General features: G+C 39.1%; 1 protein-coding gene across 1 annotated transcript in view; it reads left to right on the forward strand.

Annotated features, from left to right (window-relative positions):
- The first annotated feature begins 14,370 nt into the window (after positions 1 to 14,370).
- Positions 14,371 to 22,318, forward strand: part of LOC726068 — a 174,012-nt gene continuing 166,064 nt past the window's right edge. Inside the window, exon 1 of the mRNA XM_001121838.5 lies at positions 14,371 to 14,830. The gene's annotated coding sequence lies outside the window, so the exon portion shown is untranslated. The remainder of the gene's footprint in view (positions 14,831 to 22,318) is intronic.

Here is a 22,318-nt window from a genome sequence, read left to right on the forward strand (position 1 = left end):
CTTTCCCTATTTCTTATTCATCCCCTTCAATTTCCTCCTCTCTTTTCCTCATCAAATACTACGCTCTTATTTCCATCATCCTCCCCTCGACGCCCCCTTCTTTTCTTCTTTTCCCCAACTTGCGCATCCTTCTTTAATGTTTAATGTTCAATCGGACCCCGAGCCGCGAGCCGGGTTTAGCTGAGCTCGGTGGAAACACGGGGAGGGCGTATAAAAGAAAAAAAAAGGAAATTCACGAAATTATAGAGGATAATTCGAATTAGCCACAATTCTTTTTTTCTTACCTTCCTTCCTGCGTAATAGTTATCTTCTTTCCCTCTCCGCTTCCACTCGAATTTTCTTCACCCTCCTCTTCCTCGAAGTATTTATCCATCCCCTTCTTCCTTTCCGATTTCAATTTAAATCCGCGATACTCTTATGGAAAAAGACGCTTTTCCTACTTTTTGCTCGTCACACTTCATTCTCGAAATGCATTCCTTATTCTCGGAATTCGAAGCGTCCATTTTTCATTTTCGTATCCAGAATTCGCTACTTCTTTCTCGATATTCTATATAATATGTCGCCAATGAACTATCGTCTTTCGATTCACTTTCGTTAGTCCTCTCGGCAAACTTTCGCGCTTGTTTCAAGAGAAGAGAAACTTATACACACACAAGTTTTCATATTCATTACGAGAGAGGGAGAGAAAGAGAGAGAGAGAGAGACAATAATTAATCACCGTCGAGGATGGATTTTAATTAATTTCGATCTGTCAACGGATGGCTGGCCGGCCACGTACGGGGTTGTATCACTTGCTTGGATAATTCTTGCGGCGCGATAGATCGATTCCTCGTCGTCTCGTGGCTATCTTCTTCCGTCATCGCGTGTTCCGTCATCAAAGACATCGTAGTCAAACCTCTTGGAGAATCTGCCTTGGAGCAGACTGAACGTCAGACTGAACGTGATGACATCGTGAAATATGCAAGCACTCGGCTATGGCGCGGTTAGTTACCCTCGGTTCTCGGTCCGCGTTTCAAACCTTCCTCCTGTTTCCTGGCTTTCGTCGAGGTCTCGCCGCTTTTGGATAATTTTTTTCTTGGAAAAGAAGAAATCATTTGAATTTGAAACCGATCTTGATATAGATAGACAGTTTTCTTTCTTTGATTTGTGGTAATTTTAAATAATTTTTTAAAGGGAAGATTGTAGAGTAAAGGATAAATGAATTAATTACGAGGAGTATTTTCATTATGGTTTGGTTTCTTGCCTTTCGTCTCGTCGAGAAAATTGAATCGAGCTTTCTTTCTTATCCTAATTTATCGTTTTTAGACAATTTCAGAAAGATTGAGAATAAATAAATTAATTATAGAAAGTTTTTGCATCCACTTCAGGTGGAGAGCAAATATTCGAATATTGAGTTCTTATGTCGATACAGTTATTTTGATTTATCATTTGATTTTACAGACAGTAAAAGTAAATAAATTAATTACGGACAAAACGTCAGAGTTCTTTTTTGCTTTTATATCCCGAAGTTTATCACAGGAATTCATGAATATCTTCGGTTGTTCTTTTACGACGTAAAAAAAAGAAAAGAGAAGAAAAATCATAAAAAATGAAAAGCTTTAATAGAATTGAAGATGATAATCCCTCTCGTTGTAAATACTAAAAGGCAGACTGAAAGACTTTGACCGAGCTCCTCTTTTATTTCGATTTTCATATCCTCGTAACAGAGGGTTAAAGAGAGCCACTCCGTTATCGTATTAAGCAGATTCCAGCCCTGATACTTGATTAATTTCTCGGAAACCGTCTCGCAAGAGCAATTCTCTAATTGACTCGAGCACCGTGCAACAACCATTGTTCCTCGCATTATGCGATCGTTTATTAGTTCTCGCAGACCCGTAATTCGCGAAGACAGACTTTCATTTCGTAGAGATTTAACTTATTCCGATTTTTCTCCAATTGCACGACGACACAAGTCGAGCAGTATTATTTATTAACCGCAACGATAAAATGAAAAAGAGATTTAAACGTTTTAAAAATTGAATCCTCTTTGACGTTACGCTACTTCACCTATTGTGGAATTAAACAACAACAAAAAAAACAAGATTCGACCAGCAGCAATTTGGCCCACGAACAAACATTTATGCTTTTCGATTATATTTATTCCGTTTCGCGCGAAATATTCCTCGAAATGTTTCAATTTCGCCGCTTTCGTCGTTAAAATTCGTTCATTCCGATCGCAGATGCCGGCCACGTGAAACGTTAAACGAGGAACGAATCACACGCTCTCGTGGATGGATAGAAGGATCCCTTTTCGAGAAAAGGAAAGGAAGGGAGAGACGAGAAGGATGAAAAGGATCATCAACGATCGTCATCCTTTCGACATTACGCAAAAGTTGAATCTCTTTTAATTGGTCGCAATTTTAATGGACACTCGTGGAAAGGGTAGAGAAAGAATCCGGCCATTTATCATCCTCCATTTTCTACGATGCCTTCGTAATAGGTGTCAACCGCGATGAAAGATCGTTCTCGATGAATCTGTACTTAATTCAGTGCTGAAATTCCACGATTCAACGAGGAGATTCTCGAGGGAGATTAAACGAGGCTGCTACGCGCGATCCACGGATTCTTCGGCTATCCGCAACCGGTCGTCGTTCTGTTTCACTTCTTCTTCTTCTTCTTCTTTTTCTTTCTCCTTTTTTTCAATCCTCGCGAAACTTTCTCTCGCTCGCGCGGAATACATGCAAAAGGATGGCGGTTCTTTATTCTTTATTCGGGGTTGAAAACAGTGACTTTATAACCTCGATTTAATTACTAAGTCGGTTCCAATTAAAGAAGATGTTTCAAAACGAATTTCCAAAACAACGTACCCTTTGTTTCTATGTGCTCGGGATTTTGCAATCGCAAAGGGATGGCGTGAAGTGGCTTGGAAATTTTACGATGAAAATTTTGTAATAAATAGATAATTCGAAAAAGAATGGACACCAAATTAAATTACTCTCCTTTCTGTTAATCACATATTTCTATTCTTTATTTCATTTCCGAAGAGAGAAGAGAATCATTTGTCTATCGTGAAAAGTAATCAAAAAATTGGATTGCGGAATTATCTTCTCCTGTTAATCACCATTCTTTTTTTCTTGCAAAAGAAAGTAGAAAAATTGTATGTCGTTCAATTCTATAAATTTCCCATTAATATTCGTACAATGTTCCAAATCATCATTTCTGAAAAATGTTTGATTCTCGATTAACAAAGGCGAAGCCGGTGAAAATCTCGCGAGAATCTGGGCATATTTTCTTAGGTAGCGACACTCGTCGAGATTTATTCGAGCAAAAACTCGAACGAACGTTCCTCGATGGCTCGTTTCAATTTTACTTCGTCACGGGGAGAAAGATCGTGGATGGAAAAGATTCAAGGATCGAGGCAATCGCGAGACTTTGCACGGAAACGCGTGCACACAAATGTACAAAGACACGTCTGTCTGTTTCTAGGGGTTGAAATTCGTATAACCGGGAAGAGAAATCCTCGATTTCTTCGTCGACCTCCTCCTCCTCCTCCCCCTTTTCCTCCTTCTCTTCTTCTTCTTCTTCTTCTTCTTATGCTTCTTGCCTCTCCCGAGCCAGCACTTACGAGAATTATAATTTTCCCGATTCCCGACGAAAGTTTCGTGACTAAGCTGCCGAGGGAGGGTTCTCCTCCCTTTTCCGCCCTTTCAGAACCGATCTGTCTCGAAACCCCACTTGGTTTACCTTGTTACGGTTGGTCGCGGCCCAACCCTCGCGAGATCGCTCTTTGACGATCGTGAGTCTGTGGAAATGGGCAAGGGGCGACAGATACGAGATTACGGGATACATTTAATCATTTCGCCCCTTTAACGGAATCCGAGGATGTTGAGGATTTCTTTTTGATCGAGCGGATTCGGTAATCGAATTACTTAAGAATTTTTGCCCTTCCACGAGAATCAATATAACCTTTGGATCTTTGTCTATATAACTTAGATTTTTATAAAATTGAAACGCAGTCTTTTTTTTTTACAGAACAAGAAATCTCATTAAATAAGATTAATTTTTATACAGACTCCTTTCTGAATTTTCCATTTTAATCCATTAACAATTTTCTTCATTTGTTTAAACAAAAATTATTGATAATTATATCTCGTGAGCAAACGCTAATTATATTACTTTCACATATCTTAATTAAAAGAAACTTAATTCAAATTCAAAAATCTCCCAATCTCCCCCTCGCTCTCCATTCCCTTTAAAAGAATCCCGAAGCTTTCCGCGTGTAACTAAATGGACGGTAAGTTGCTTCATACTGGTCCACCGGTTAATAAAAGGTGTTGTAAAATCCAGGCGGGGAGGGGGCGCGCGATCAGTCTCGGCAAGCCAACCCCTTTCACGCTAGGCGTAATATCGCGCTGAATTTATATCTGGAGCCCCTGACACCGGCAGGGATGCGTCGCTTTAATATTTTCGCAGCTGAGCACGGTGTGTTGCACGGGTCGCAACCACGGAACGCCTGTTTCGCAGAGAGGGGAGAGGCGTTGAGTTTTTCCACGTTTCATCATCGGGGCGCTTCGAACGAAGGCCGCCGTTCCTCCGCCTTTCCTCCTCCTTCGTTCCTCCTCTCTCGCGTGTACAACGCGCGCCTCGATAATGAACGCCGCGCCCCGATCCACTCTATTTTCATAACAATCGTCCCACCATCGCAAATATTAAAACGGGGCCGTTTGTTTAATCCATTTAGCCGAGCGAGCGGAATATCGTAATGGAGGCGTGTATATCCTCGAAAGGCAAACGGAAACTTCGGTGATTTCGAGCGGACCGGATCGATCGTTAAACGCGTTATTGGTGTTTATCCCATGTGGCGGAGTAAATAAATATTTTTTTGCGCGATGCAGTTTTTTTTTCGATATTCGAAGGTATATCGTGTGTATATATATATATTATTCGAACGTTGTATTGTTTTGTTTCAACGTAGTATTATTTTAGTATTGTTTTAAATTGTGACAGAGAAGAAGACAGAGATGAAAATGTGATCTTAAGAAAGCTAACCATGGTTAAAGTTAGCTACGAAGAGCTGTAACAATTGTAAGTAATTACGAATGAATGTTATTTTAACGAAATGTTATTTTAAATGAAGTTATTAGTTAGAAGTTTATTCGAAATTTTAACTAATTAATTTTCCAACTTGTTAACGTTCGACTCTGTTAAAAAGTTAACGCGATACACTTTTTCATACTCTCCTTCAGAAATTACAAACTTTTACAATTATATTCCGAGGAATTCGAAAATAAAAACAGACAATCGTGAGACACACTTGGGAGGGGGATAATGAAACGATTTGAATAAGCAAAAAGTTCCAAAGGAAACCGTAATTTCGTAATTAATCGATTATGGATAATTCCATTTCTCGTGATGGAATATTTTTCCACGCGAAAGTTGAAAGCATAGTTGCGGAATTGCGTGGACGTGGAGGAACGGTGTTTCTGAATCGGGTTGCGTTTGCCGCGTCCTCGGTGCCCTCTTTCAAGATATATGGGGATGATGCCGGCCGAAGCACCTGTCTCCCCATAAAAGCTTTAAAAGCAGTCCCATGCCCGGCAAAGGAGTATCTACGCGACGCAGGAGAAATGTTTCGTTGTTCTCTGACGACCAAGTATTAAAAACTGACGGAATTAAAAAAAAAAATAAAAAAATAAAAAAAAGGAAAAAAGAGCGAACGGAGTTTTCGCACCGCACACGCTCCATTATCTCGCATATTTTTGCGCTTTAATTTTCTCCTCTCGTTGCGCACGAATTTTTTCGCAACCGGTGCGAGTAAATGCTTAACGATCTTTCTCGAGAGAATTAAGAAACGATTTAGAATCCTCCAATTCTTTTGTTATCTTGTTTGGATAAATCGTGAGATCCACGTCTGGAAACACGTATGTAAATACGGAAACGAGTGATACGAAAAAATTGTATTTTTTTTCAAGAGAGAGACGTGTTATAATATATCTTCAGATAGGAATTATACATTTTTTATTCTACATGTTTATAGGCAAGATTCATTTTCGAAATATTGTTTCGAATATCAAATTTGAAATTTCCGGCAAGAAAAATGAGCACATTTCACGTTCTCGAAATCTTTGACCGTACGCGTTAATGATCCTTTCAGCCTCGACCCGATTGCTGTTCGACGATCGAAACTTTGCCCCGCTTTTTACCCGACCGAACAGGAACTCGTATTTATAGCCTTCCTCATAACCTTGTAATCCACCGTCGTGATTTTTATCGTCGAGCAGTTATCGACGCGCCACTTGTCGTCATTGTCCTCTCCTTTTTGCCTTCTTGGCGAAATGAAGGAAAGGAAAAAAAAAGAAAGAAAGAAAGAAAGAAAAAGAAGAAGGGAGAAAAAGCGACACAAGTGGAAGAGAGAGAAAGAGAGAATATTTGAAACACAAGCGAAAGGAAGGTACTTAAGTTTCTCCCTTGAAAGAGGGAAAGTCATACAGAGGGGTGGAATTCCGGCCATAAGAGGGGCTCTCTTTTCAGTAACGCTCCTCATTGCGCAATGCACAGAGACTCGCGGTCTGGAAGTAAGATATTAGCTGTGGAACAATTCGCGACCTTCGTTCTTACGGTGAGTCACGATGAAAGTTAAATACACCCGGAATTTTTTTCGCGCAACGCCTCTCGGAAGGAACCGGCTCCGCTCGTCCTGGAACTTGTTTCCTCGTAATTGCGGTAGAATGGAGGGGAAAAAAAGTGTACGCTGGAAAAATCTTTTCCCGAGGAATATTGCTCGTTTTATTTCAATTACCGTAGCCTCGTAAGTTTCGCGCTGCATCGACTGTAATTCGCCCTGTTTTTGCCTCGAAATTGGTGAGATTCCCAGATTTCTTTTTTTTTTTTCTCTCTTTTTCCTTTTTCTTTATTTCCCATTTACTGCTCCCTCCCTTTCTTTCGCTTGCTCTCAGCATTCTTATAAAATAGAAATTAATGACACGAGTCTTGATATCTTCCGCGAACAATCTTGACTTTCACCTTTACTTAACTTAAACTTGAAGAACTCACCGATCATCGAATAATATCAAAAAAGAAGAGAAAAGAAAAACGAGAAAAAAAGAAAAAAGAAAAGATCAACGACGAAAACTGAAAGATTCTTACGATGCGTACATGAAAAGAATGTAGAAAATATTGAACGATGAGAAGAGTGGGAAAAAATATTATGTCTGGATAGACCCGTAGAAAAAAAGGGCGGTTAGTATAATGGGAAGGGTCATGACCGTCTCGACCAAGGCTAGATCGCGTAGGTAGCGATAGAGGAGGAGGGGAGAAGGATCTCTGAATAGAGTTTACCCCGGTGAATTCAATTTCGTGGATAAAAAGAACCGCGATCGTTCGGCTCGATCGTCTATGCACAGAGACGACACGATCGACCGAGTCCTACGGTCATGGAAAAATAGGGGAAAATCGTCGCGTTCCAGTCGGATATCACCGACTTTGGGGAATATACCTTTATCAATCGATAATTCGGTTTTTTCTCCTCCTACGCGCGCGTGTATAGCCAACATTTTTCAAAAGATCGAAGCTTTTTTCTTTTCTCCCCTCTCCTTTTTCTTTTTCTTTTTTCCACGAGATCCACGAGCAAACTCCCATCCGGGGGCGGGGTTGAAGTCCGTTGAAAGGGAACGCGAGGGCAAGGGCGCGGGCGTAGACAATGACATGAGCAGATTAAGGGACAGACGTAGACAATACAAGTGTGAGATTACATTTTGTCAAACGCAAAAACGGTGTAATTAAATAGCGGCGAATGTAGAAGGGCACGGGGTATCTAATGGAGTAAAGCTCTCTCTTATCTGCTTCAATGTACGACACGTCCTTTCCATTATGCGTCCGACGGACTCATTTAACCGGATCCCGCGTGTTCCATCGAGCGAAACAAACGTACCTTCTGCAGACAAGCTCCGCTTGAAGAAAGAGGAAGAAAAGAGAGAGAGAGAGCCACTCGAGATCAGCTCGATATTTACCTAGGCTGGTGAACACGCTCGCTGTTAATTCGCTGAATAAACTTTTTCCCGCGAGGAAAGGCCACTTTGCCGCGGGGAATTGGAGTCTTGGAAGAAGAACACTCGATCAAACCTGTGCTTCGAGAATCCCTGCTTTCTGGTTACCTCCACTCTTACCTCCACCGATCGTTCCAAACGATTCTTCACCTTTAGAGGGAAGCACAGGGGTGAATTACTTTGCTGCTTTAGAGAGGCTAGGCCGATTTTGTTGCAACAACGAATCGAACTATAAAAATTAATCAAAATAGATTATTCCTGATGACGTAGAACTGAAAAGAAAGAAAGCTGGGGAAAGGATAAATAAGGAAGTTGGAGAAAAAAGAGGAGATTGAGAAAATCTGGTCGCCAAATGTTGATAATCATCGATGCACAGAAGGTTTGACGATTTTCTGTTATATATTATTCCAATAGGCGTGACAATTGGGAGCGTGACAATAAACGAGGGGTTGGCTGGGCTGCGAAAGCGATCGATAATTAAAAATTGTCTTAACAAAGGGATATATCCGCTCGATCGGATTTTGAACGGTGGGGAGACATCGATCAATCGTTACCGATTAATCATCGACGTTAATGGATGACTGGGTGAGCGCCGCCGCCACCGGGGATCGGGGCTCGACCCGATCGAATCGTTAACGTGCCCCCGGAACAAAGAAGCGCGTCGATAAGCTGGAAGGCAGTGGCGCGTTAACAGGGGGTTAAGTGCTATTAAAAGCTGGCTTACGTTAAAAACCGTGCGCGGGAGATAGAAGAACGGGAGAAGAAGCGCGACGACGCCTCGCCGTTACAACATCCCCTTCCTCCTCCCCCGAGCGGAAGCTTGAAAACAATTGTTCCTCGATCAAGGATGCTGCCGCATCTTCGAGATAATGGCTTCTATGTTAGAAACTCGTTCGAACGATTAATTATCCCCGGGGCAAATTACGCTTTTGTGTTTTCTTCCCTACGTATCTGACGGTAATCGAATTCTGATAAAAAAAAAGGATAGGTCAGGGATGGTTAACCCCGCGTGATAGCTGTGTTCCCTCTGTTCTAGATATAAACAGAGAAAGAGAAAGAGAGTTTCTTACGCAATAATTTACACGATAATTTATTTACGACAGGTTACAATTCTTCCTCATCCAGAATTAATCGTGGATGAATCACGTAGTGATTGATCGTTCGAGATTTCTGCGACACTTGAGGAAGAATTTCCAAGCAGCAACGTTGATCTTTCCGGTTCGCTCGCCGAGACAATTAAAAAGAAGAAAAAAAAGAACGACCCGATCGACCCTTTGCGTATTCCGTGCGCGCCGTCTGCTGGAGAAAAAAAGCGATTTCCGAGGGCATCCGTGCGCACGAGATTCCAACGATTCGGCTCCTCGAGTTGGAAAAACGCGTTCCCTCCGCCAGGATTCGCGTCGCCGCATCTTTCGTCGGTTTTCCGTCATAATCCTTCCGAAAGAGGGGGAGGAAAAAAATAAGCTGGAAGAAATGTCTACGATCCGCGAGAGAAAGAGAGAGGAACGAAGGGGTGGAAAGAGAGCACAGCATTGACATTGACTTTCCTTTCGGGGATGGAAGGAAGATAGGTGGAAGAGAAGAAGGAGGGAGGATGCTGGCAGGTGGTGCTGGCCGTGGAGAAGACGGAATGGCGGGTTGAGAACGGGGACGTAATGCGAGGCGACCAATTGCGCGGAAGAAAATTATGGCCGGCCGCGTGTACCCATCCTCTGGGTAACGTAATTTCATCGGGAGGACTGCTCTGCGACACGGCTTTGATAATAAAGGGACAACGAACCGGGATTACGGCGTGTTCATTGTCTTCTTGCCGGGGATCGGGTAACAGATTCTTGGCTAGATGTTGATAAACCCCTGGTGCAGGGGTTGAAGGTTGCCTGGGATATAAGAAAGGAGCAAGAATAATGGAGGAGAGTTAATGTAATTAATCGTGAAAAATGGAGGACTGTGTATATATATTGCGTTTTTTTTTTGAAATGATCTTCGCGTGAAAGTAATTCTAAACTGAAAATTTGAGAGCATGTTCGTGTTAATAAATAAAATTATAATACTGAGAATCTATACTCGTGTATGAAAAATGGCGAGCAATGCTACGCATTCGTTAGCTGGAACGAAACTATCATATCTCTAAGTAATATTGAATTCTCTGAGACCATTACAACCCCCTTCTAAATACTCAGCTTACGAACAGATCCTTTGATGTACCGCTTCCAGAGCTTTTCGCCGTTGAAATATTCACACTATCGATTTGTTAACTGATAATATACTTGTTTGCCAACTGATCGTAAATTATTCGCAGAAACAGCAGCGTGCACGCGATGTTAGATAAAGAAATCTATCGATCTTCATTATAATACTTTGAATCTATCTTCACATGAGAATAAACTAAAAATTTTCCATCGATATAAATACCTATCTATTTAGACAAAAAAATAAATAAATAAATAAAAATCAGGAAATGATTCTCTGTAATTTTTTCAGATGCTGATCCTTGCCAATCTTCCTTTTCATTCGAGTGCAACAATGTGCAACTTCTTGGTAAAAATTGTAACAATTTTATATCCATAAAGCAAGCTAAGTTGGCAAAAGGTTCGACGAATGCAAGGTAAAACATTTTAATTCGCATTTTAAAATAATTTATTCGTCGCGTTAAACGATAACAGTGTCGAAGATGAAGTTGTTGGATTTTCGCATTGATCCATCCACGCGTATGAAGCACGAGAAAATGGAGATACGAATTGAAACGAATCGATCGTCGAGCGAGTCCCGTTATCGGTCCTTTTGATTACCCGATCGTCGAGTTTTCGAATATATCGTTTGGTTTTGGATAGGCTCATCTATCATTCCGGGCAACGGTACAACCGGCGCCTACGTAAAGGAGATACCCGGCTATGTCTCGAGTATGTATCGATAATTCATCGCGTGCCACGAGATACTCGTTCAAGATGAATTTCGTGCCTCGAAACCGATAATCCATCATTCGAACGGAATTCGATAAACCGCGTATATCGTCCAAACCAGGTGATAAAGTTTCTCTTACACCCCCAAGTAATCTGTCTACGAATGATCGTGTTCGATTCGCTTGATATCTCGCCTAGGAAATAGCCGGCCAACGACAATAGTTAATAATTTTCCAAAGAGGCTTAGGGAAGATTTATCGGGGCTGAAGCGCTCCGCACATTCGACGGATATTGATTTTCGATAAGTAAGTGCGAGAAACAATCGTGAAACGCGGCGAAAAATCGCAAATGGATCAAGAAATACGTTAAGAAAGTTCTTTCTCTCTCTCTTGGAAAACGCGGCTGTGTTGTTCACGCATCGAACGTATTTAATCCAATCGAATCAAATTCATCAATGTCAATATTTTCTTAGCACGGTGTATATAAATATGGGAAGAAAGGGAGAAATTCTCGAGATATTATCGCGCTTTGTTCAAAAGAGAGTCGCAATTAATGCGTTTAATCCCTGTGAGGGTCGGTGGTAGTTAAGCCAGATTCGAAGAAACAGAACGCGTAAGTAATCGTTCCTCGATTAAATCGTGCCAACTCTGGAAACGGGTTTATATTCAATGTCGTTGCGTTTAATTGCACGCGCAGATTGCAACGAAAACTAGACAGTTTTGTAAATAATTGGAAAGCAAGGGGCGCAGTTCGACGCAGAGCCTGGTTGCTTAAATAATTATATTTCCCCGGATCTCATTAGTACTTATGCTTCGCGACCATTCTCCCGCGCTTAACATTTCCGAAATTACCGAAGAACCGAGGGATTGTTGCCTCGAAATGTTGTTTACTTTCACGCAACAAGCTTTGGAGGGAACGATCTCTAACTCGTTCTAACTCTTGCTTTTTCAGATTCTACTCGTTACACGGTATATATATATATATATATATATATTCGAAAGAAAGAAGAGATCGAGACTTTTTCGAGGTAAATATAAATACCGATTTAAATCTTTGTCTCTGCGATTTGAATAAAGAACAAGAGGGACAAAAGGTTCGGTCGATGAAAAGGCGCGGTGAATGTTTTGTCGAGGATACGAGTTCGAGAGTGAAACTTTTCGAGAATATTTTTTCTTTTTCGCAAATGGACATTGTGTTGGGAGCGAAGGAAATTAGTCACCCTCGGATGTAGTAAAAAAAAAGTTTCGAAAAGTTTTATACAACCTTAAAGCTAATATATTTGGAAATAAATTTTTCATGAGTTGTTCTCGAAAAGCCATTTGTTACCGGGGGATACTCTCGTCGAGAATGAAAGTCACACTGTTCGACGCCCATTTTTAACCGAACGTCGATTTGTGAAAAATTTTCTTGAGGGGTTCGTCCATTTTCGAATGTATTTCTCACCTCAACATCGATAAGATAGAAACGAAATCCGAATCTTTTTTGTAGTTTTGTAGCATGTAGTTTAGAAATTATTGAAGAATTTTTTACGTAGGTAAGGGCATCAATTCCCATCACCTGCATTGCGCATCTGGTTCCGCCGTGTGCACTTCTATACGGATGGATGGAACGTCCCACGTGCTTGGACGGGATACAAACACGGATCCAAGAGCAATGACATGCACTCATGGTACCGCATGAAATATTCCATTGGCCCGGCTACGTGATATTCGCAGACGCACGGAATATTCCTTTGTATCTTTGTCTACAGGTGACACGGCTAAAGTGCACTTTTCTCCAAGCGACGAATGAAAAATGAGAGGACCAGTGGACGGATAACGGGGAAGAAACGGTCAGACACGCGATTCGTGGATATATATACAAGTTTTTCCTGGGCAAAAGAAAAGAATTAATGAGACTGGGTGGAATGGTTGATTCTTGTAAAAAAATAAAAAAGAAAAAAGAAAGAGAAAGGAAGAAGAAGGAGAAAGAGAGAAGAAAGAAGAGAATTGGTACAAGGGAAAAGAAAAGTATCGCGAGAATGAAAGTTTCTCTTCCAACTGGGCAAGTGTATCTTCACTGGTCTAAAGTCGCGTGAATCGTTCGTCGGCCTTTTTTCCCTTTCTCTTCTACTTCTTTTCGTAGTGAAGAGAGATGGCGAGGGTTAACTTCATAATATAAATTTTCTTTCCATCCAAACAACACAAATGGATAAAATCGAAGAAAGCGGAACAAATATCCTTTGTTCGCTGAAGTTTCGCGAAAATATTTTTCACGATATTGATGTTTCTTTCTTTCGTGAAAGAATCTATTTTTATTTTCATTCCCTCTATATATTATTTGCATATTCAATCTTTCGTTACAAATATAAGGAAATATAAGGAGTATTTTTGCGATCAGTTAGAAAACAGTGAATTGATTCCCAGAATGGCTCGATTCCATCATCGTTAGAATGAAACCTTATCATCGATTGCTATCACGAAACCCTCGCAAATCAAGATTACGTGAGCTGTGTCGTTCTCGCCTTAACCTCGTTTCTCTTAACTTCTTGCCACTCATCTATGTCAAATCAGGTAATTTCAGTTAAGTGGTTTTGTGAAAAACGTTCGAAGCAAACCGGTATTTCGTTAAACAACGCTTCTGTACGTTATCCCATAATTTCTGTGAAGGCGAGCATGAGAACGAAACCTTCGTCAATTCAACATTCTTCTTTTTCTGTCCGTTCTTCAATTTCTGTTTCGTTCTTCTTCCACGTCTTTGATTTGTGGTTTACTCTTAACAGACAACAGAATATCTTTTGCATTTATACCAATTCCATTTCATACTAAAAGTATTAACGCAAAATTACAATAATTTAATAATAATGAATAATTTTTATGCGTTGAAAGTTAAATTATAATAAATTAGTTACAAAAAAAGAAGAAAATTAAATAATTAATTACATTAATTTTATTAGAGTTTTATTTAGAGTTTGTTAAATTATGACTAGTGTAAATTAAACAAGGTATGCTTGAATTGAAAATAGAAAGCAACACAACAGCGTTAATTATGGGTTGGGTGGCAACTAGTATTATAATTGTGTCGGGAAAATTACACTCTCAAATATACTGGCGCATCGTTATAGAAACATTTACAATTACCGCAGACAGAGCTGCAATTTCATTCTGCATACTCTATTCGTATTCCCTCTGTACGTGTTTGTCGTCATAAACCGAGCAAAGAAAAATACGCATCTTTTATGCAACGATATAAATCGTTAATGCAGCCGTTGTGCTTTTTATTAAAAATAAAAATAGTAGTATATTATTTATCTGCATGCTTTTTGTCGTGTTAAGTTTCAACTGTGACCACGGTGCATGCGTCGCTTTGAATAAACCAATGAGAGTGTACGGCGCGAATGCATCAGCCAATAGGAACGACGGATAGTAAATGAGCAGTTATGCGGCGCACGGTCGGGACGCCGAGTGGCGCGCTGCTCGCAGTACCGCGACAACCCTCGAGCTAAAAGCATCGTATCGATGCTGTCGGTGACCCGTGCGTGAATCGTGTCGTGAAACGTGAGAACCTCCTTCCCCTTTTCGTTCTCGTGATCCGACCAAATTCGTACGCAGTGCTGTGGCAGTGCGTCGTTCCTTTTTATCTTTCACTGTCTCTCTCCACCTTTCGTTGTCGCACGTCGAAAACTTGCGTGAAATTGCGGTAGACGCTCGCGCCATTACGTGTCCCCCCGTACTTCGTTCGTTCTTCGACGAAAACAATTGTATTTACGGGTATTCTTTACGAATTTTGAGCACGAGTTTTTCTCGCAATGTCTGTGAGTGATATGTGAGTTGTGTTCTCGTCGTTCTTCCCGTCTGACATTGTTCATCCTTCTCGGAGGGAAGGAAGGAGTGACAAGCCGAATTAACATCAAGCATCGCGAATAAGGTAAGACTTTTTAAATGATATTATATTACGTTTATTAATCTTAAATGATAGTTATTATAGCATACTTATATTTGACTGATTTTTAATTGCGTTCGAAAAATTGCGTTCGAAAAATGCGTTCGAAAAGTTGCGTTCAAAAAATTGCGTCGTAGAAATACATCGCGAATGATGCTATAGAATATAGATGGCGTACAATACACATACATATACGTATAATATGCGTTTCGAATTGTTTTTTATATGGATTGTTGACATCTGACTTGTTCGATTCTTTTCCAAGAATTTTCGTTGGGTAAGGCATTTGTTTTCGAACGTATACGTACATTCTGTGTTTCTCGTTTTGTTTTCTTCTTTTCTTTTTCTATACTTCTTGCGTCTTGTTTCCCATAATACATTTGTTGCGCAGTATCGAATTACTTCAAGCCATAGTCGCGCTTAATGGAGGTTATATGATTGAAAAAAATAGAAACCGTTACTTTCCTTTATGATTGGCTATTTTTCTCAACCACAAAATATATTTTTTTTTTTCGTTTTATTATACAGAAGAAAAATTATTTATATAAATAATTTTTAAAATCTCGATTTGTACGAGAAAATCGAACGTAACCAACTTCAGAGAAAAAAGACTATAACGAATATTATTAGGAGAAACACAGGCAAATATCGGTATGCTATTCTGTGGTAGATTTGTGGATTTGTTACCGAAAATTTGTAACCTGAAACAATTACACTTCAATTGGATCGTCCCACGTTATGCCTCTGTCAATAGATCGTATAGTTAGACTATTTAGCTCGTTATGGTTGCGTATGGAGCATATATATTCGTTTCAAATTCAAAAAATTTGAACACACATTGTATAGTTTTAAAAAAAGTGGTCTGTTAACGATATAACGATAGTTTCACTTGCAATTTTCAATTTTTTCTCTCGTAATTGGTCGGTAGTCTAACTTAATAACTTTTTTCCATTTTCGAGTGTTCGAAGAGCGAAAGTTTGTTTTCGCAATAATTTTCATGCTGATGGAAGCGTAATTGCCCCAGTTTTCGGTCCTTTTATGTGTTCCAGTGGTTGAATATATGACAATGTCGCGAAACATTTCTCGATTGAGTGCATTGAAAAATGAATTTGATTGTCGATGGTGCGCGCTTTATACGATTACCCCAGCTTTCGTGGTTCGAAAAAGATATAGGTTAGAATGGTTGTCGTTGTGTCGATATATAAAAAATAAACTAAGAATTTGATGGAAAAAAAAAAAAAGCTTTGAAATCAACCTTCCAGAAACAGTGTCAGGTTAAAGTAAATCGTTAATTCTTTCGAACACATCGATCATTTTATCGATCGATCATTATAGTGTATTTATAATTTCAATTTAACGCGTTCAACAATCATATAATCCATCTCGATATTTTTCAGAAATATTACAGGATTTGATTTCATATTAACATGCTTATTAATCGATTCTCAATCAATTATTTCCTACTAGAAATTATGTGTACATCCATCAAAGTGTAATGCTCTGTTGCGCTTCTCATTACCATTTCTCCATTTAATTATCGAGAATGTATTAATTAATTGTTATTATCGTTAATTCTTTCACCTCTCCTTCCACGATTATCCGCGTTTATTCAACGTGTCTTTCATATACCATATAATAACATTATGAAAGATATCTTTATACATAATTAATCGCTATCGTTGTTCCTTTTATTATTTTTTACAATAATTGCGGATCAGTACTCGTCGGAACAAACCAATCGAATATTAGATTTAAAGCATTCTTTCAAAATTTTATAATATATTTTCGTTATTCGCATTTCAAACGTTTCTCAATGAACGGAAGATGGAATCGCGAATTATTGAAATTGGAATAGATAAAAGTAGAAAGGTATCGAGGATGGGTTATGCTTTAGTGGAAAGTTAACGACTTTTCGAAAGGAATAGGGAGTTTCACTTATACCTCGTGTACTTTTAAAACACGGCTTCTTCGGGCTAAAAGTGGTCGAAATTTGTTCGGTTCACCGGTCCATATCGCGAACCGAACTTTTGTAACGGATTCTAAGGATGAAGCACTCGAGGAATCCGATTGAAATTGAATATCCAGGGTGCAGGAACTTCTTCGGTTGTTCCTCTCACTTCTTGCTTCCCGCACTCTCGTCGACGTTTCACTTTATTATTGCTTCGACTGTATTGGTGGACAAGAAAGGAGGGTGGTGACTGGTTATTCTCGTTGTAAATCTTGTTTCGAGCAGTGGATCTAACCGAAAAACTTTTTCGGTCTTCTTATTCAAACGTTATTTAAACATAGGCAGAAATATCGTTTTTTCGATTCTAGGAACCGAACAAAATCGTTTCTTTCTATGAATTTATTCTTCTATCAAATTCATTTGTTGCTGAGGAGAGTTTCGATCATTAGATAAAAGTCGAATAAATTTTCACAGATATTAGTGAAGATAAAAGTGGTTCATAAATGTTTATATATAAATTACTCTTTTTATCGGTTATCGAATTATCAAAATGTAGAAACTAGAATTTGTATGTATTTCTCTTTGTAATTACTCGATTATTTAAATCACATGAGATTTTTTTTTTACAAATTGAAATTGATACATTTTGAAATTGATACGAAATTTAAACATAAATGAATAAATAATAATAAATTAAAAAAAAAAAAAAACATATTTGTATTTTCTCTCTTTGTTTCTGTTCCCGATTATTAATATTCTCGACAAATTAATAAAATCATTAGCAAAAAAAAAAAACTTTTATATTTAAATTTATTATAAAAAATTATAAATAATAGTACGATATTGTATCAATTATTCGTACGCAATGTAATAAAGAAATCTCATGGAAATTAATTAACGCGGAAAAAAAAAAAGAAAACGTAAAAAAAAATCTATACATTTCAAAGAATAATCGAACGCGTTTCAGCTAGGATTCGTATATTTATCTCTCGAAATTTATTAACATTTTCACTTTTAACGTGACAATTCTCCGAGGCACGATATAAATCAACAACAATACCGCGAAAGCTTGCGGTCGTGCACGTGAAATACTGTCCCCGAAAACCGTACGAATGCACATTCTCTCGATCGTTTTATGACCGACAGAATGGTGCCAGAATTTTTCGTTTTATTCGCCAGTGGAGAAGCACCGACATACCGGATGTCCGGGCGCATGCAGAGTCGCGCGTTGCCCTGGAACATCGGTGAACTACTACTACGTTTAAATTTATGTAAAATCTCCTCGTGGCCCGCCAGAGAGAGAGAGAGAGAGAGAGAGAGAGAGAGAGAGAGAAGCTGTGCTGGCGGTGCTGCTTTTCATTATTTACGAGCCAACAAGTAATCGCGTTCACGACAACTTGTTGCTTACTAGAAAACTCTGAACTTGGCGGTCGTGGGACCATCGGTTCGTTTGTTCGCCAAAGATAATCGCGCGGCGAGCACGCGAACTCTTTCCTACTCGATTCCAGCGATTAACCGGGGGATTAGTTTTCGATTACACGCCGGGGAACCATTTCCGCGACCGATACTCGGGGAAAAAGAATTCTTTGTACCTTGTTATTGGATTGGTAATTTTATCCTGTTTTGTTTCGAACGGGGATTTTGGCGAATTTAAAAAAAAAAAGGAAAGGATCTTTGTAAATCCATTTTTAGAGAATTTAATTTTGGAGAATTGGTATCGAGGAGAAAAAAGTGTAATAATTTATTAATTTTTTTTAATCTTACTTTTATTCCATCCAGAATTCGGATTCTCACGTATAAATCTGTGAGAATTTAATTTTGGGAGAAATGATAAAGCGTGATAATTTGTTATTGGGATAATTTTCTATTTTGTTTTGTTTCAAAAAAAAAAATTATCGACTCGATCTTTGGAATCGTTGGAAGCAGTGGAACAAAATTTCTTCCATTACTTTTCAAAATTTTGCAAACATTGTTGCAATGAAAACGCGGAAATATCTGAAAATCTTTACCAAAGATTTTCAGAGCGGAGCGGATATGATCTCGGAAAGATGAATTAACGGCAAAATGCCCGATGATAAATTCGTGGTGTAAAACTGTTTTCGTTCCACGGATTTTTCGGCTATCCCTCTCTGCTCTCGGATGTAAGTTAAGGGTCAGAAATTGGGTCAACTATGCCGGGGAGACAAACGGCCCGACACGTAAGCGAAATCCGGTTTTCTCATCGAGCAACATTTACGTTGCGAGATATTTTAGCGTGAGAGGGTAATGAAACGCAATGAAATGTGACGAAAAAATACGAGGGAAAGGAAAGCGAGGTTGAAGAAGGAGGGTGAAAGGAAGGAAAGGGTGAAAGATAGAGAGAGAGAGAGAGAAGGAAGATTGTTTTCGGTTAGACGACTATCTTTCTCTCTCTCTCTTTCTCTCTCTTCTCTCTATCTCTATGTCTCTGATTCTGTTTCTGTCTTTGTCTTTGCCTCTCTTTCCTCTTTCGTGTTCACAGCCAGAGAGAAAATCTCACTGTTTCACGATGGTAAACGATATACGACTTTGCCGGTGAAATAACGTGCTCGCGCCTTTGTCCTATTCTCGCCTGAAAATGTTCCCCAAATTGAGGAATAGTAGAATGAACTTGTTCACTTCGTGGATTTAGAGAAAAAAAAAAAAAAAAAAGAAATAAATCGAAATTTTTTTGTTTACATTCGAATTGGATATACTCGAATAGAATATCTATCTAGCGATGTAATAATTAACGATTAAAATAGATATCTAATCGTGATTTTGAAGGATTATTTGTCTAGTTTATTCAATTGTCAGAATTGACGGGCGATTAATTTTAAAAATTCCTTTTGTCGCGAAATTAACGTCAGTTTATCAATAATTTACTTTGATTCTGTTAGTATTACATGATATATATCAAATAAAATTTTAATTCAACGTCAATTACAAAATATTTAAGATATAATTCGCGATTAATATTTTTCAATCGGTCAAATTTAGAGGTTAACGTTCTCGATTAACTCTTGGATGGCTAATTTCATCAATTTTCCGTCGATTAATCTTCGTGTTTCTTTTTTTTTTTTCAATCGATTAACCATCAATACCACGAACCCGATATTCTATTTAAATCCATATTATCGAAAGAAAAAATCTTTATATTTCGTGAAAAGGGCTCATTTTCAATCAGCGGGACGATCCGATGTAACGATTGATTTTATCGGAATAATCAAATTTTTTCCACTATAATATATTCAATTTGCATCCCAACAAAACGAGCTTCATTATCATTCTCATTTGCCGGATAATTAACGTTCACCGAATATTTTTAACAACGTGAAATCCACTCCACTCGATATGCAACGATTCCCCTTCTCCACGATTTTTATTTTAAAATTATTCTCTATACATCGAGAAGAGGAGTTTCGATGCATCTTTCTCGAGCTTTCGTTCCTCTCGCAGATGTAAACAGTTCCGTAAAAAGTTGCCCCGTGTAAAAATTGTCCCCCCAACATCCGATCCGGACGGAATCATCGAAGATCACTCCAGTTTTATTTTAGTTTCTTGGCGGTGGAAAGTAATTAACGAGTTTCCTCTGATTTGGCAACCGGTTGCGGGGAGAAACGCATCAACTTTCGGATGTGCGCGGTTCGTTAACGAGTTGTGTTAATACGCCAACCGCTCGGTTACTCGGCTTATTTGTATTTGCGAAGCGAATTAAGGCGCCAGCCAACTCGTTTCCCAACTATCTGTCGGTGGATAAAAAGATTCCCGTTTTTCGAGCGGAGATCGAGCCTCGGAAAATTGCAATTCTTTCGATCCCCGTTTTCCACGCAGACGGATATTCTCTCCGATTGTATTTCGATCGTTTCGTTTGGCTAATTCGATGATGCATCGCGTTATTATTTTGTCGTTTTATCGCGTTGCAAACTTTTCTCGAGAGCGTAAATAGTATTCTCTAGAGAGGATTGCTCTCTACGGGAGCAAAAAGGATAGAGTGGAGAGAATCAGTCTCTCGAGAGTAGAGTTGCTTTTGAGAAAAGAGGATTGTTCTCGGGGAGAATATAGAGTTGCACGTTCGAGTGCGAATTGTATCGCATTGCGGAATATCTGGCCCGTGATTACAAAACGGATATAAATGTTGTACTACGGGATACAGTGCGGTTTATTCTTGGTTTGGATTAGTTGACTTTTGAAGAGAAAGCTCGCAGCATTCCGATAGGGGTTGAAATTCCGCCTGGCCTTACCACCGCGTTATTTAATCGCCAGTTGTTTACGAAGCTTAAATAACGTATCCCATCGTGCGAGATTGAAAAAGTTTGGCGAGTGGTGCGCAAACAACGCACAGGCGTATGCCTTTTTTTTTTTTTTTTTTTTTTTCAATATATATTTAATCGAAACACCACCGTGGACAAATCGTGGCGAATAATGAACCCAGCGAATATACTGGAGGCATAGTTTCAAAAATCATTTCAATTTGTCCTCGTGAAAAATAATCGCACGTGTGAAGGAAATGGTGCAATTACTTGACTCGCACTTTCGAAAATTTAAAATATTTCCTCGAAATTTTAGGACCGCAATTAAAATTCGTCAAACCTTCCTATCCTCCCCTCTGTCTCGTTGAAAATTTCACTGCAAATTTTCACTTTGGCGAACATTCTCGATTCTGTTTCTGACAATGTGTTTCGAATATTTTATCGCGATATCACCGGATCGACCGGTCAAATTCTCGCTTTGCCATTTCTCGAAAAAGGAATTATTCGGCGATGCTTTTTAATCGATAGGATTATTCGTTTTTTTTCATTAACTTGGACACGCAGTCGAGGTCAAAACGCGTGGAACAACGGTGTAAACATGTAAACGATGCCTCTTTCCGCGCAATGAAGTTATGGATATTCATCCGAGTATTTTTTTTTTTTTTTTTTTTATACGACCAACTCGCGTTTCGATGTAATATTTTTGTTTTCTGAGTATTTTTTTCCCTTTTATTGAGATTTTTCGCGAAATTCGTTAAAATAGTCGAGAAGTGTGACGATATTTATCGAAAACGATCGAAATGTATCTACAATATACAAATAAGATATTGTTTAAAAAAATACTCCGTCGATATCACCCACAAATTATTGTATAAAATTCGATTTCAATTTGTCTCTCATAACCGCGTTTAATTTAAAAAAAAAAAAACTTCCACACTCGTCACATTTCCTCCATTTCAATCCCTTTTACCAAAAACTTCTTCTCTCCAAACAGACGAGCAAAGAACGTATTCTCCGTTACAAATTGCATGGGGGAAATGGAAATGGAAAGTCGCAAGGTTAATTAATGGAAAAGCCTGGATGTATTTATGGAGGAGGGTGGTTCGACAGGGTAGAAAATCGCACGAGGGGGACGCGAGCGTGAAATTTGGACGAATGGCGACGTAGGCGTGGAACGATCGGAAGCGATTCGAATGCGATTTGAATTTTGAGTACACTCGCGAATCTGCATATGTAAACACCGCTGCATACCTCGGCAGCGATACGATCTGCGCG

The sequence above is a fragment of the Apis mellifera genome, linkage group LG15 (genome assembly GCF_003254395.2).
Source record: "Apis mellifera strain DH4 linkage group LG15, Amel_HAv3.1, whole genome shotgun sequence".
NCBI classification, from domain to species: domain Eukaryota; kingdom Metazoa; phylum Arthropoda; class Insecta; order Hymenoptera; family Apidae; genus Apis; species Apis mellifera.